At 37.3% G+C, this 15,999-nt stretch overlaps 1 long non-coding RNA gene across 6 annotated transcripts in view; it reads right to left on the reverse strand.

Moving 5' to 3' along the window:
- Positions 1-9,714, reverse strand: part of LOC113833786 — a 58,883-nt gene extending 49,169 nt beyond the window's left edge. For 2 of the 6 annotated variants that reach the window (XR_003481915.2, XR_003481916.2), the window contains exon 1: positions 809-5,664. This is a non-coding gene — a long non-coding RNA (uncharacterized LOC113833786). Of the gene's footprint in view, positions 1-808; positions 5,665-8,503 lie in introns of those variants that run through there. The other 4 variants (XR_004768299.1, XR_003481917.2, XR_003481918.2 and 1 more) reach the window with 4 other exon arrangements.
- Positions 9,715-15,999: the final 6,285 nt, after the last annotated feature.

The raw sequence follows: 15,999 nt of genomic DNA on the forward strand, positions 1-15,999 counted from the left end.
ACATTGAGCATTGAATTTTTGCACAGTTGGTGGTGAATTTTGCTTAGATTTGATTATGATAGTATCCTGGTTATTCTTTTGTGAATTAAGAAATCTTATTTTGGTTTCACAGAAGCACAAAGCTAATAGAATTTGAATTTTTAATGATATTTTGAAACTTTACAAAGACTGAATTTTCAAAAGCACTGATTATTTTTAGAGACTATTTTTAAAGGACTGATTTTTTAATGGTTTAAATTTTTAGAGAATGTGATTTTAGAAATTTTGAATGTTATATTGTAATATTGACTCATGATATTGGGAATGATTAAGAAATGAAAAGTTAGCCAGGTGGTGGTGACTCATGCTTTTAATCCCAGCACTCAGGAGGCAGAGGATGAGGCAGGAAGGCCTCTGTGAGTTCAAGACCAACCTGGTCTACAAGAGGTAGTTCCCAGACAGCATTTAACAGAGAAACCCTGTCTCAACAAAACAAAACAAAAAAAGAGCTGAAAAATTGTGGCTTAACAGTATACATTTGTATGTCAAATTGACAAGGGATCAATTGTGCTAGCTACTTTTATGTCATCTTGACACAAATTAGAGTATTATAACAGGAGGAAACTTCAATAGAAAAAATAATGTCTCCATTAGATCTGGCTATAGATCATTTTCCTAACTCTTTATGGGGTAGTCACCAAGCCCATTGTGGGTAGTGCCAACCTTGGGGTGATGCTCCCGGGTTCTATAAGAAAGCATCCTGAGGTTATCACATCCACCCCTGGTATTCTGTTAGTGATGCTTTTGTCTGTGGTTCCTGTTCACTTACCTAGACTTTTACATTTCCAGAATTTCCGCAATTTGTGTTTTCTTTACTGCATTTTTTCCCATTTTGAGGTCTTAAATGCTTTTATTCATTTACTTCAAATGTTTATTTTTCTTGGCTTTCTTGAATGCTACAAATTGAACATATGGTAGAAATAAATAGATACATGGGTTAAAAAAATATTAATTCTAAAAGATGATTGGCATAAAACATCAGGAAATCTGGTACACTATGAAAAGTACAAACACCAAAGCAATAGTCAAAAAAGAAGTAAAAAAAAATCTAAGTTCAACAGCCCAGAATATACTTTTTAACAAAATCATAGAAGAAAAACTTTCTACACTAAAGAAGAACATACCTCTAAGGTAAACGAAATTTACAGACCAAATAGATTGAGCAAGAAAAAAAAGTAACATTACCACATAATAATGTTACTTCAAACCTGGTGTAGCCATGCTAATACTAAACACAATAGACTTCAAACCAAAATTAATCAAAATAGATATGGGATGACACTTTATACTCATCAAAGGAAAAAATCCATCAAAATGACATTTCTATTCTTAATATTTATGCCCCATATCCAAGAACAACACAATTGTAAAAGAAACATTACTGAAGCAAAAATCATGTATCAAACCTGACACATTAATAGTGAGAGACTGAAGACAGTGCTCTCACTAATGAGCAGATCATCCAAACAAAACTAAAAAAGGAAATTATGGAACTAATGGACATTGTGAACCAAATGGACTTAACATATCCACAGATTATCTTATAAATAAAACAAAAAATAAACCTTCTCAGAGCCTCACAGAACTTTCTCCAAAATTGATCACATACTCAGTCACAAAGCAAGTCTCAACAGATACATGAAAATTGAAATAACTTCCGGGATCCTATCAGACAGCCATGGATTAAAGCCAGATTTCATCAACAATGGAAACAAGCCTACCTACCAAAAGACCTGAGCAACTCTATACTTCATGACTACTGGATCATGGAAGAAAGAAAGAAAGAAATTAAAAACTTCCTAGAATTCAATGTAAGTAATTGCACAGCACATCAAAACTTTTGGCACACAATGGAAACAATGCAAAGAAGAAAATTCATAGTGCTAAGTGCATTCATAAAGAAATAGCAGAGATTCCATACTAGCAAATTAATGGCACACCTGTAAACTCTAGCACAAAAAGACACAAACACACTGAAGTAAAGTAAACAACAGCAAATAATCAAACCAAGGGCTGAAATCAATAAATACAAGAAACAGAACAATGCAAAGAATCAATGAAAAAATGAGGTGGTTCTTTGGGAAAATCAACAAGATAAGAAAACCTTTATCCAAACTAACTTAAAGACAGATACAGAATATCCAAATTAATAAAAGGGAGACATAACAGCAGACAAAAAGGAATTCCAATGAATCATTAGGTCATACTTCAAAAACATGTACTCTACAAAATTTGAAAGTCTAAAATAAATGGACAATTTTTTTCATAGATTTAATTGAGGTTAAGTCAGTATCAAACAAACAATTTAAATAGACCTTTATCCCCTAAGGAAACAAAAAGTCCAATGCCAGATGGCTTTAGTTCAGAATTCCATCAGATTTTCAAAGAGCTAATGCCCATACTCCTTAAATTTTCACACAAAAAAAGAAACAGAAGGAAGATTGCCAAATTCATTTTATAGGACCATAGTCACCCCAATACTCAAAACACACAAAGATTCAACAAAGAAAGTAAATCTCAGATCAATTTTTCTTCTTGAAACTAGATACACAAATACTCAATACTTGCAAACTGAATCCAAGAACAAATCAGAAAGATCACCCACCATAATCAAGTAGGCTTCATCCTAGAGAGGCAGGGATGGTTCAAAATACAAAAATCTGTCAATGTAATCCCCATATAACCAAACAGAAAGAAAAACAACACATTTTCATCTCATTAGGTGCTGAAAATACCTTTGATACAAGCCAACACCCTTTCATGGTAAGTCTTAGAAAAATAGGGATTAAAGGGACAAACCTAGACATAATGAAGGCATTTTACAGCAGGCTTTAGACAACATAAAATTTTTAAATGGAGAGAAACTCAAAGGAACTCCATTAAAATCTTGAACAAGGAAATAATTTCTATTCTCTCCATATCTATATAATATAGTACTTGAAGTTCTAGCTAGAGAAACAAGACAACTAAATGAAATCAAGGGGATACAAATTTGAAAGGAAGAAGTTAAAGTATCCATATTCGCAGATGATATGATGGTATACATGAGACCCCAAAATATCACAGGTACTCACAGATACTGAATTGACAATCATAGACCTGTATAGGTCTGACTTAGGTCCTCTGCATATATGCTACAGTTCTGGAACTTGGTATTTGTCTTAGGGTTATATTGCTGTGAAGAGACACCATGACTACAGTAACTCTTCAAAAGGAAAACATTTGATTTTGGCTAACTTTCAGTGTCAGCAGTTTAGTCAGTTATCATCATGGCAGGACAAGGAGGCATGCAGGTAGACATGCTGCTGGACAAGGAACTGAGAGTTCTACATAATGATCTATAGGCAGCAGAGACAACTTTGAGCCACACTGACATTAACTTGGATATAGGAGACCTCAATGACCACCCAAACAGTGACAGACTTCCTACATCATGCCACACCTACTCCAACAAAGCCACACCTCCTAATAGTGACAAGCCCTATAGGGCCCATTGTTGGAATAAACTTTTTGTAGACTGTGTAAAGATGTGTCTCTGACCTTCCTCACCTGCCTAAGGCACCTTCGGATTGGTTTAATGATGAGCTGAATACTCAATAGCTAGGTAGGAGAGGATAGGTGGGATTTCCAGGAAGAGATAGGAACTCTGGAATGATCTAAGGTGTAAGGGCTTCCATATTCTGGCCCTACTTGAGTTCCTGTCTTGGCTTCCTTAAGAGATAGACTATAATGTGAAAATGTAAACTAAATAAATCCTTTCCTCTCCAACATGCTTCTGTTAATAGTGTTTCATCACAGCAATAGCAACCCTGACTAACACTAAATAGAGCAAAAAAGAAGAGGTGCCCTATAAGAATAGGTACTGGACAGGCAATACGAGCACACCTGTAGTGTAGAAGGTTTAACAAGACTTGTGATATAAACTGAGAGGTGTGAATAGAGGAGCTGCTCAACCCCACTGTTCCATCGCACATATCTAGTTATCTGTCATTTGGGGTCTTGTTCATACACATACTGGCCAAGCAGTAATACTCATCTAGGTTGTACAAATGTAAAAGAAAGATAACGAGAATCAAGAGAAAGTAATAGAGACCCCATCTTAATTTCTGACTTCAAGATGGAAGAGAACCAAAGCTATTTCCAGACAAGGACAAGAATCAAGGTCCTTTTCTCAGCTCCTGAACATTTTGTATCTTCTGTTCACATCAAAACACCTTTTCTCATTTAACCAACATGATTGTATTGTGACTATTAAGCAATAAACAATATTCATTGAAATCAACTGCTATATGTCTACTTTTAATAAACATGTTTGGTGACTACTCAATGTCAACACTGTCAAAAATTGAAATACGACTTTCATGGAGTTGGAGATCAAACATGGAACCTTACATATGGCAAGCAAGCAATCTACTATTACAAATTCTTCATTTACAATTTTTAATTGTACCTTTCTAATATTGTTTACCTTGGAATGGTAGCAGTAGTGCATATGTATTTAGAAATCATTTCTCTTTTATTCTTCATTATCTATTTTGCTATGTTTTATCAACTCTCTAAATTTTATTGATCAATCCTCTTTATTCCTTTCTTTATACCAATTAATTTCCATCTGTATTCAACTAATATGATAATTATTAAAGAATATGCTGTTAAATTTCTCTGCACTTGGAAATAAATGGTCACAATTATGAAAGTGTTTCATAATAATTAAAGATATCAAATGATGCTTATAATCAAAATATTTTTCACATTTTTTATTAGTTAAAATTAGAAGCAAGCCTGCTTCACATGTCAATCCCTGCTCCGTCTTCCTCCCCTCCTATCCCACCTTCTGCTAACCACCCACCCCATCCCCACTCTGCTCTCCAGGGAGGGTAAGGCACTCCATGTGGGATCCCAAAAGTCTGTCATGTTCCTGAGCAGGGCCTAGGCCCTGGCCCATGTGTCCAGGATGAGAGACCATTGCTCCACATTGGATGGGCTCCCAAAGTCCTTTCTTACTCCAGCGATGAATACTGATCTACTACCAGAGGCCTCATAGAGTGCCAAGACCTCCTCACTGACATCCATGTTCAGGGGTCTGGATCAGTCCCATGCTGGCCTCCCAGACATCAGCCTGGAGTACATGCAGTCCCCCTTGCTCAGGATAGCTGTTTCTGTGGTTTTCTCCAGCCCAGTCTTAATCTCTTTGTTCATCACTCCTCCCTCTCTTCAACTGAGTTTCAGAGTTAGTTCAGTGTTTAGCTGTGGGTGTCTGGCTCTGCTTCCATAAGCCACTGGATGAAGGCTGTAGGAAGACATGTAAAGTAGTCATAAGTCTCACTACAGGGGAAGGACATTTAGGGTAGCCTCTCCACTATTGCTTAGATTGCCAGTTGGCGTAATCCTTGTAGATCTCTGGAAATCTCGCTAGTGCCAGATCTCTTCTCGAACCTATAATGGCTTCCTCTATTATGGTATCTCTCTTCCTGCTCTCCTCTACTCTTCCCTCGACTCAACCTTACTGTTCCTCTACTTCCTCCTCTCCCTCTCTCCGTGCTCCCTCTCCCCTAGCCCCATGCTCCCAATTAGCTCAGGACATCCTGTCCCCCTCCCCTTCTCTGGGGACCATGCATTCTTTTCTTGGAGTCCTCCTTGTTTCCTACTCAACCTTATATGGAAAAACAGAAAACCCCAGCATAGCCAAAACAACCCTGTACAGTAGGGGAACTTCTGGAGCCATCACCATCCCTGACTTCAAGCTTTAATATAGAGCCATAGTCCTGAGAACAGCCTGGTTTGGGCACAAAAGTAGACATCTAGACAAATGGAATCAAATTAAAGACTGATATTAACCCACACACCTATGGACACCTTGTTTTTGACAAAGAAGCTAAAGTTATACAATGGGAAAAAGAACGCATCTTTAACAAATTGTGATGGAATAACTGGATTTGGACATGTAGAAGATTGCAGATTGATCCATATCTATTGCCATGCACAAAACTTAAATCTAAATGGATCAAAGACCTGAACATAAATCCATCCACACTGAACCTTCTAGAAGAACGAATTGGTACAGGAGCCTGCTTCTTGAACATAACACCAGTAGCACAGACATTGAGATCTACAATTAATAAATGTGGCCTACTGTAACTGAGAAGCTTCTATAAGGCAAAGGACACAGTCAGCAAGGCGAAATGACAGTCTACAGAAAAAGATCTTCACTAACTCCACATCTGACAGAGGGCTGATATCCAAAATATACAATGAACTCAAGAAGCTAGCCACCAAAACATCAAACAAGGAAACTAAAAAGTAGGGTGCAGAACTAGAGAATCCTCAACAGAGGAATCTAAAATGGCTGAAAGACACTTAAACTGCTCAACATCGTTAGCCATCAGGGAAATGCAAATCAAAACAACTCTGAGATACCATCTTACTCCTGTCAGAATAACAAAAGTCAAAAACACCAAAGACAGTCTATGCTGGAGAGGATATAGAGAAAGGGGAACACTCCTCCATTGCTGGTGGGAGTGCAAACTTGTAAGACCACTTTGGAAATCACTATGGATGTTTCTCAGAAAAATGGAATCAGTCTACCTCAAATCCAGCAATTCATCTCTTGAGCATATACCCAAAGAATGCACATTCATACAACAAGGACAACTATGTTGATAGCAGCATTGTTTGTAATAGCCAGAGACTGGAAGCAAACCTAGATGCCCCTCAACTGAAGAATGGATAAAAAAATGTGGTACATTTATATAATGGGGTACTACTTAGCAGAAAAAAGCAATGGAATTTTGAAATTCTCAGACAAATGGATGGAACTAGAAGAAATCAACCTGAGTGAGGTAACCCAGTTACAAAAAGACAAACATGGTATGTACTCACTCATATATAAATTTTAGACATAGGGAAAATTATTAGCAGCCTACAACCCACATCGACAAAGGAACTATAATCAACATTTTACTAATAATAAAGAATATGCTGATCTTTCTCCATAGAATTTAACATAGAGCAGATATATTCATTATAGAAAAATCCTGATCTAAAGAAATATAGATGTTGCTAGCTTAGTGAATGGAGCCAAAGTCAGTTACTAGTTTGTATTAAACTATTTCAATGATGCTTAGAATAAACAGAAATCAATTTGATAAAGTAGAAAAGAATCTTTGACCTACACATAGTTGTCTTCATGTCTTTGAGTATTAAATAATTTTTGAAAAGTCCAAATTACTCAAAATCATTCTGTCTTGGAAACGATCAAGTAGAGGTCAGTTTGCCTGGACAAGGTAACAATAGAGAGGAAGTATAGAGGCTATCTCTGAGCTTGGTAAAAAGCAGTCAGAAAAGTCCAGGAAAGAACAGCTATAACACAGAAATGTGTAATAATTGAAAGACTGTCTCATAAGATTTCAAAACAATATTATAGTTTCCTTAAATTGTTTTGCTCATTCTCTGACTTGTGCTTTGCCTAATATTCTCTCTTGAGATCTTAAGAAGTGAATCAATCTGTTAAATTCTGGGAAAACAGCAAAAACAATCACAAAAGTCATAGATATTCTAAGTCTTAAAACCTTAAAATTTTACTTAAAAATATGTTTCTGTCCAATTTATTCATTGATTAAATGCCTAGCTTCTCAAGATTCAAAAAAGAAGATGTAACATGAAGTCCTTAGCACGAGGAAATTCAATTAATGAAAGTTTTCTAGGGCAATAAATATGGAAAAGGGAATAATAACTACAAAAAGCATGCAAGTGCATGAAAATAGATACAGAAAAATTCATGGGTGATGGGGAAGGAGAATCAGTTGATTCCCCAAACTGATTAAGGGATTAGGAAAAGAAGGTATGAAGACGGTTGCTGAGAATTGCAGTCTGAAAACCCCATGGGGATATAAATTTTGTTTGCTATCTCAAATTCCAAATCAATGTAAAAACACATTGATAAAATTCATTATCATCTATATTTTAAAAAGGGGAGATATATTATGTTCAAATACAACTAACAACAAATAAATAACAAAAAGAAAAAAAATATAATAAAGTTCAAACATATGACTACCAAAACTATTTTATTGATGTTTCTAGAATTTGCAGATCAAACACTTAATTACCTATCCTATTAAATTTGCAATAAAGTATAGAAGAATAAGAAGTAAAAATAAATGACAAAATAAACAGTAATTATCCTGAAACTTTAAAACAATTGCTTAGTAATCTACTAAAGGGGATAGTTGCACTCATAAGCTCAGTATGGCAAGGGTTTGTGGTGGTCCAATGGCAGTAACAATACTTCATCTTCCTCAACTTAAAGGGTAACTAAAAACATGATCTCAAGAGCTTGAAAAGAACTGAAGACTTGAACAAAGATCATCTGGATAGCAGTTGTGGACATGGTGAAATGCAGTCACTGCAGAGATGGTAAGCAAGCAGGGATACAATGTGAAATAGCTTCTGTGACCTGACTCACTGCCTGCTCATTCCTCATGGAAGCACTCCCCTGGACAAAGCCCAATCAGAAGCTGGAATGTAGGACAATTTGCATGATGTAATGGTACAGGTCTGCCTTCTGTTTTGTTAAGACATCTGAGAAAGAATCAGAGAATGACAGAGATTAACCAGGACCCAAGACATAACAGACTTAGTTTTCTTTGATCTGCCATAGTGGATTTGTCATCTGTCAGCCTGATAGACTCAACTACATTTCCCAGGATTCTTTTTGTAGGTTTCCTGTTAGAGACATCCAAAAGAGATTTTTCTGGGGGGAATAGTGAAATATATGCTGAAGCTGAATGCTTAGGATTAGCAAAAACAGTAAGGTCCTTAGAATGGCTTCAAATCTCTGCAGCATATAAAATTCCATTCTTCAAATGTCCTAAGAAGGGAAGTGTAAAACTGAAGAAACAAAATGAGGGGTTTTAGATTGATGAGTAATAAGATCAGATAGCAAACAGACTAAAACTGAAAGAGAATGTGAAAAAATGAAAACAGAGGGTAGACACCCTGCTTCCAGCCTAGTTTTGAATAAAAGCCACACATGCTAGTAGTCACGGTTACTGCAGTGGACCCCACACACAAACTTCAGGAAAAGACTGAAGAGTCCTTTTGAGGCAAAATTGTATACATCATCAAAAGTACAAAATATTTGTCTGCTAAATTCAAAGGGCTGGCATTTGGAGTTTTGGTTCTTGGTTCTTCATTAGAAATTGATATGTTAAAGACTCAAGAATATAAAGAAAACTTTCATAATACAGACAAAATGTTTACTTGAGTATGACAGAAGAATTTAACAGTGCTGTGTATAAGAGGGAAGTAATTTACCTCCCCCTTGAAACTCAAAATTAATGTAGTCAGCTGTCCAATAACATCCCACATACTCTGTTCTCCTTCCTACTTCATCTTCCTTTCAGAGAGGAGCAGGGGAAAGTAGCATATCCCAGGAAGGGCACTGACCCCCACTCAGTGCCTTTCATCACTTAGCCATGCAATGTAAAGTACTGATATCCTCCTAACATTTCCAAATTTGAAAGACCCAAATTAGAGATAAATGGAAACTGTCTTTTTTTCATTCATTTATTTAGCTCATAAATAAAGTCATGCACAATTATGATACACAATACAGTATGTTCACAATGGCATGGCTAAATTAAACAATTAATATGCTATAACACATATTCATCATTTTTGTTTTGAGAACACTTAAAGTATACTATCTCATAACTTTTAAAATATAGCATATTGTTATCAACCATATTTATGATGCTCTCAGCAGACCTCAAGACTTCACAGAGTCAATGCCTCTTGTCCAACTGCAGTTTTATATCCTTAAGCTAATTGTTTCCCCATTGTTAAAAGAAGCCTAATAGCCACAATTCTGCTCTCTGTTTCCATAAGTTCATCATTTCTAGGTTACACATAAAATTGAAATTGTGCGACATTTGTCTTCCAGTGTGTCACTTTTTTTTTTTTTGGCAAGAATATTACTTTACTACTTACTAAAGATGAAATCAAATTTGCATGCACAGGTGAGCACTCACTGAGACACCTTGGATTCATCACATATTTGAGTTTCAATTAGCATATACATATATATATGTATATATATATATATATATATATAGAGAGAGAGAGAGAGAGAGAGTGAGGGAGTGAGAGAGAGAGAAAAATAATGGCAATATGGTAAGCATTAATAGCAGCAACAGGTTTTCCAGGTTCTGCAGTCATTTGAACAAAATTGTAGAGACATCCAGCACACTCCATTTAAAAAAACAAAAAACAAAAACAAAAACAAAACAAACAACAATAAAAAAGTAAAAACACAAAATCCCAGAAAACAGCACAGTTCTATTACTCTTGTGGTACTTGGCACCATTTTTTTTAAATAGCTTCTCAGTCATTATTTGGGAGGAAACCATTCTGAGCAACCTCATTAAAAACATCTCTGATAAAGCATGGTCACTACTATGTATCATAAAGCAGGTCCACATATGAGTGAGTACATGTCATGTTTGTCTTTTTGTGATTAGGTGACTTTGCTCAGAAATGCTCGAGTTCCATGCATTTTCCTGCAAATTTCAAGATTCCATTTTTTCCTGAAGTTTCCATTGTGTGTATGTGCTCTCTCTTTGAGAGATGAAATGCCAAATTCAGAACTTTTGGTACACAAATGATGCAGGGTTTCTCTATAATATACAGTTATTATCTATGCCTTTATGTCTTCAGGAGCAAATAACACATAAAGAAAAGACAAAATTCCTTCCAGTCACTGTGCCCATTATAAAGAGTTCAATAGGATTAAAAAAAATGCTGACATACACTTTTCTTCTTGGAAAATGTAAGAAAAAGGTGTGGTACTGTGCTCCTTAAATTCTGCTAGATAAGGATCACAAAAATCCCATTCCTCCTCAATTGTAAAAGTTCCTGTTGGCATTGCCCTGATGGCTAAGGATGTTGAACACTTACTTATGTGTCTTTAAGCCATTTTAGCAGATTTTAGACACAGAGTAAGGATAACCAGCCTACAATCCACACTGCCAGAGAAGCTAATAAACAAGGAGGTCCCTAAGAGAGACATACATGGTCCCCTGGAGAAGGAGAGAGGTTCAAGATCCGCTGAGCAAATTGGGAACACTGAAAGAGGGGGAAGGGAGCTAGGAGAATGAGAAGGGGAGAAGAAGGATGCCGAGGATATGAGGGAGCAGAAAATATGAGTCAGGGGAAGAATACACAATAACAAGGATGGAGATATCATAATAGAGGGAGACTTTTGGTTTACAGAGAAATCAGGCACTAGGGAAATGTCTCGAGATCTACAAAGATGACACCAGCTAACTATCTCAGCAACGAAGGAGAGGCTACCTTAAATGCCCTCCCATGATTATGACATTGATGACTGACTTATATGCCATCCTATAGCCTTCATCCAGCAGCTGGTGGAAGTAGAAGCAGACACCCATAACTAATCACCAATCTGAACTGGAATCCAGATGCAGAGAAGGACCAGTGAAGAGCACAGAGATCCAGACCAGGCTGGTGAAACACAGAGAAACAGCTGACCTGAACATCCAGGAACTCTTGCTCCCCAGTCTGAGCTGGAATACCAGCATGGGACTGATCCAGATACCAGGAACATGGGTTTCTGTAAGGAAACCTCAGAGATCTATGGACCTCCTATAGAAGCCCAGTATTTATCCCTAGCATAGGTGTGTACTTTGAGAGCCCATTCCATATAGAGGAATACTCCCTGAGCCAAGACACACAGGGATGGGCCTAGGCCCTTTCCCAAAGGATACGAAAGACTCCGACGACACCCTATGGAAGGCCTCACCATCCAGGGGGAGCAGAAAAGATAAGGTTTTATTTGGGAGGGGTAGGGGAGGACGGGTGGTAGAAGGGAACTGGGATTGTCATGTAAAACAATCCTGTTTCTAATTCAAATAAAAAAAGTTGGAAAAAAAAATGTTCCTGTTGGCTATTGGCACCTGGACGGTGGTCAGCATTGCAAAGAGATGCATGGCTTTCCAGCATGCTCTATTTCTGCAATTTGGGAGTCCTTGAGAGGTGATCTGGTCATAGCTTCTGTAAATCAAGCCTGTGGCTTCTCTGCTAATATAATTGCTTCACACATACTTAATGGGAATTCAGTGACTTTGCAGCTGATCAATTCTAGGTTGGCATAAACACAAACCATAACTACTCTTTACATAGCTTATAAACCTGGAAATTCAGATCTTTCAACTCATGGCTTTTAATCTCTGCCTGTGTCCCTGTCAGTGAAACAACAGGCTTGAGCAGAAATTCAACCTACTTAATTGTCATTATCTAAGGATTCAGCTCATTTAAGTCAGTGAAATTAAATCAGTTGGTGTTACGATAAATCTTTTTGCCAAAAGCCGCCTGAGCCCCACCGCCACGTGTGAGCTTTATGCCAGCAGCCCGCCCAAGTTAGGCCCAAATGAATACACAGAGAGACTTGTATTAGTTACAAAGCTGCTTGGCCAATGACTAGGATTCTCATTTGTTAGCTCAGTCTCAATTACCATACATCTATATATTTTATGGGACTTATCTTATTGGATGCCTTATTGGCGTCCCTCCTTGCTGGTGAATCACATCGTGCCACTGGAGCAGGAGCCAAGGGGAAAAGAGAGCGACACTTCCTTTTTCCTCTTCTTAAATCAGTCTCCTTGCTATATCACTTCCTGTCTGGAACACCACTTCTCTACTACATTTCCCAGAATCCTCTTTGACTCAAAGTCCAGCCTAATCTGCTGTCTCATTGGCCAAGCAAGTACTTTATTTATAAACATACACAGAAGTATTTCCCCCATCATCTCCTCTTTTTTGTCTAAATAAAAAGGGTAATTTCTCTTTTATAATAACTGAAGAAAACTATAACCATAACTATCTGTCTTTAACTCTATCAAAGACCACAGAAGGTCTAGAATTGACAGGACATCTTGCTACCTGGACAGTCACCCAAAGTTCCTCTGTAACGTTGGGGCATCCATCTTTAGCCTATAGGCCACACACTCCTCCATTTTAACAGGAACCCTTCAGTTTTGTAAGTTTAGCAGTCATTCTCTTGTGGGTCCTGCATGTCCAGTTTATACAGCAACAAACAGTCCAGGCAAGAGCAGTTTCTTGCCCAAATGGCTAATCTTGCCATGTTGAAAGTAAACTCGATAATGAGTTTCTTCGATGCCCATCCTCCTTTCTGACATAATTGGTGTGCCAGGAGCAGTTGTGTCTCACTGCCAAGAAAAACCCTAAACCATTTAAATGCCATATTTCTGTAAGTCTTTGAAAGGTTTGAAGAATACCTAACCATTTTAAATACATCTCTATATCTAGAAAACCTAACTAACCTAATTATAAGTTCTGAATATTATAGGTAAAAGATCTGTATAAACACAATACCTAAACAAGAGGAGACATACACATATCACATAATTGACCTTAAAGTTGTATCAATAAAGTATTCATTCCTATATCCTATTCCTCTTTTCTTTCTTTAAAAGGAGATTGACTCTGCTCATTAACATTTATAACTAACCCCATTTAAATGAAAACAAATATTTATAAATAATATTTGGGAATATGGGTGTCGTTCTTTCTAAACTGCTTCCTGCTGTTTGGGGACGATGTTCATATACCATAGGGATCATGATAAAACATAGAAACCTGACCAAGTCCTTGTTTTTGTAGTCTGTAAGGCTGTATCGTGTCAGATTTAGGGGGTCTTGCTTGATCAAACCATATTAGTCTGGAAGGAATCCATAGCTTTTGATTTTCTGTGGAAATACAAGTAAAACCTTTATTTCTAAGTAGCCTGTCCTTAAACTCAAATCCTGAAGTTAGAGCATTTTTAAAATGTATAAGTTGGATTAATTTAGCAGCATTTATAATCAAATGTATTTTAGCAGCAGTAATTCTTTACTCGGCAATCAAACAATTTAAAGACAACAATATGGCTTATAGTATCCAGATTCTCTGTGTATTTATGTGGTTTTTTATTACTTTATTTTCACTTTCTTTTTTTTTTTTTTCTGAGACAGGGTTTCTTTGTGGAAATCCGCCTGCCTCTGCTTCCTTCAGCAAATCCTACTGGCATGCGCCACCACAACCGGCTACTCTATTTCCTCCTGTTACTTTTTCTCTCAAAAGCCCACATATATTTTTAAATGTAGTGTAAACCTTTAGAAGCTTTTCTTTATCTGGATCTGTCTTTATCATCTTAGAAGTGTCGAGTATAATGTCCAAGAGCGCCGGGGCGGTGCAAGCATATGGAAGCTGCTCCAATGCCTCTCAGCGGCCCCACAGGGCAGGCTGTGGCGGCAGGTTTACCTCTTTCTCTGGAAACCTTGGGGCATGGAGTCATCCCGCTCACTGACACCATTCTGTTACGATAAATCTTTCCTCCAAAAGCCGCCAAACCCCACCGCCACCCACGGCCACATGTGTGCTTTACACCAGCTGCCCGCCCGAGTTAGGGCCCAAATGAATACACAGAGAGACTTGTGTTAGGTACAATGCTGCCTGGCCAATGACTAGGATTCTCATCTGTTAGCTCAGTCTCAATCATCATACATCTATATATTTTATGGGACTTATCTTATCGGACGCCTTATTGGCGTCCCTCCTTGCTGGTGAATCACATCGTGCCACTGGAGCAGGAGCCAAGGGGAAAAGAGAGCGACACTTCCTTTTTCCTCTTCTTAAATATCAGTCTTCTTGCTATGTCACTTCCTGTCTGGAACACCACTTCTCTACTACATTTCCCAGAATCCTCTTTGACTCCTAGTCCAGCCTAATCTGCTGTCTCATTGGCCAAGCAAGTACTTTATTTATAAACATACACAGAAATATTTCCCCCATCAAGTTGGTATGTTTGTTCTTTACATTTGGGAGCTCAAGCTATATAGCTCCCTGCCAAGTTAGTATAAGTAGCACGCAGAAACACCTTTACAAAGAGACTAATCTCCAAACTTCCATAAACACACACACACACACACACACACACACACACACACACACGTATGTATGTATATGCACATATATATTTAAAGGAATTACAGGAGTATCAATATTTTCTATACATTAAGCAATGCAAACTTAAGTGTTTAGCAAGAGTAAATTTTGCCCAGATATATTAAGTGCATTAATGGCAGAAGATGCTTTTATCCCTGGCAGAAGATGCTTTTATCCCTGGCAATATTTTTAAACTCAAAAGACATTACATTTATTCTATTTGCAGGAATCATTTGGCAAAGTATGTGGATGATTTTGATGGTCATAACTGGGATGAGAAGATGTTGTTGGTATCCACTGGTAAAAGCAAAGTATTCTGTGTTAAACATTCTAAAACACTGAGGACAAAAACCAAGGAGTGTGCCTTCCAAAATGTCCATAGTGCTGAAGCTAAAAAAAAAAAAAAAAGAAAAGAAAAAAAAAAAAGAAGCAGAAAGAAAGAAAAACCCTCTAGGTCATGGAATACAGAGATATAACTAGACATTTGCAGTGTAAAACCATAGACCTGTTGCCTCTAACCCTCATACTAGTTAGGTAGGCAGTATGATATTAAAACAGAAGATCTTGTTCTGCTAGCAGACTTCTTAATACATGGATAAAGAGAAATGGTGACCAATATACTTTTTGAAGGAATTCATATTGCAGGTTATCTAGAAAACTGTGTCCTTGACAAATGATACCAGTCCTAGAATCTACCAAAGTCTTCTGCAATATCAATATATTAATTGGATTGACTAGGTGATGAGCACTGAATTAGTGTAAAATCCCCTTGGTTTGTGGCAGGAAAATGAAACACTCCAGACATACATGTTGCTAAGGGTGGGTCACTTGCTTATAAGAGACTGATTAGGAAAGCAATAAAGAGGAAAAAAACAATTATTTTGATGGATAGATGAATTCCAGAGTGTGTATACTAATTTGGTTATTTAATTTTCG

The sequence above is a fragment of the Cricetulus griseus genome, chromosome 2 (assembly GCF_003668045.3).
Source record: "Cricetulus griseus strain 17A/GY chromosome 2, alternate assembly CriGri-PICRH-1.0, whole genome shotgun sequence".
Taxonomy (NCBI): Eukaryota; Metazoa; Chordata; class Mammalia; order Rodentia; family Cricetidae; genus Cricetulus; species Cricetulus griseus.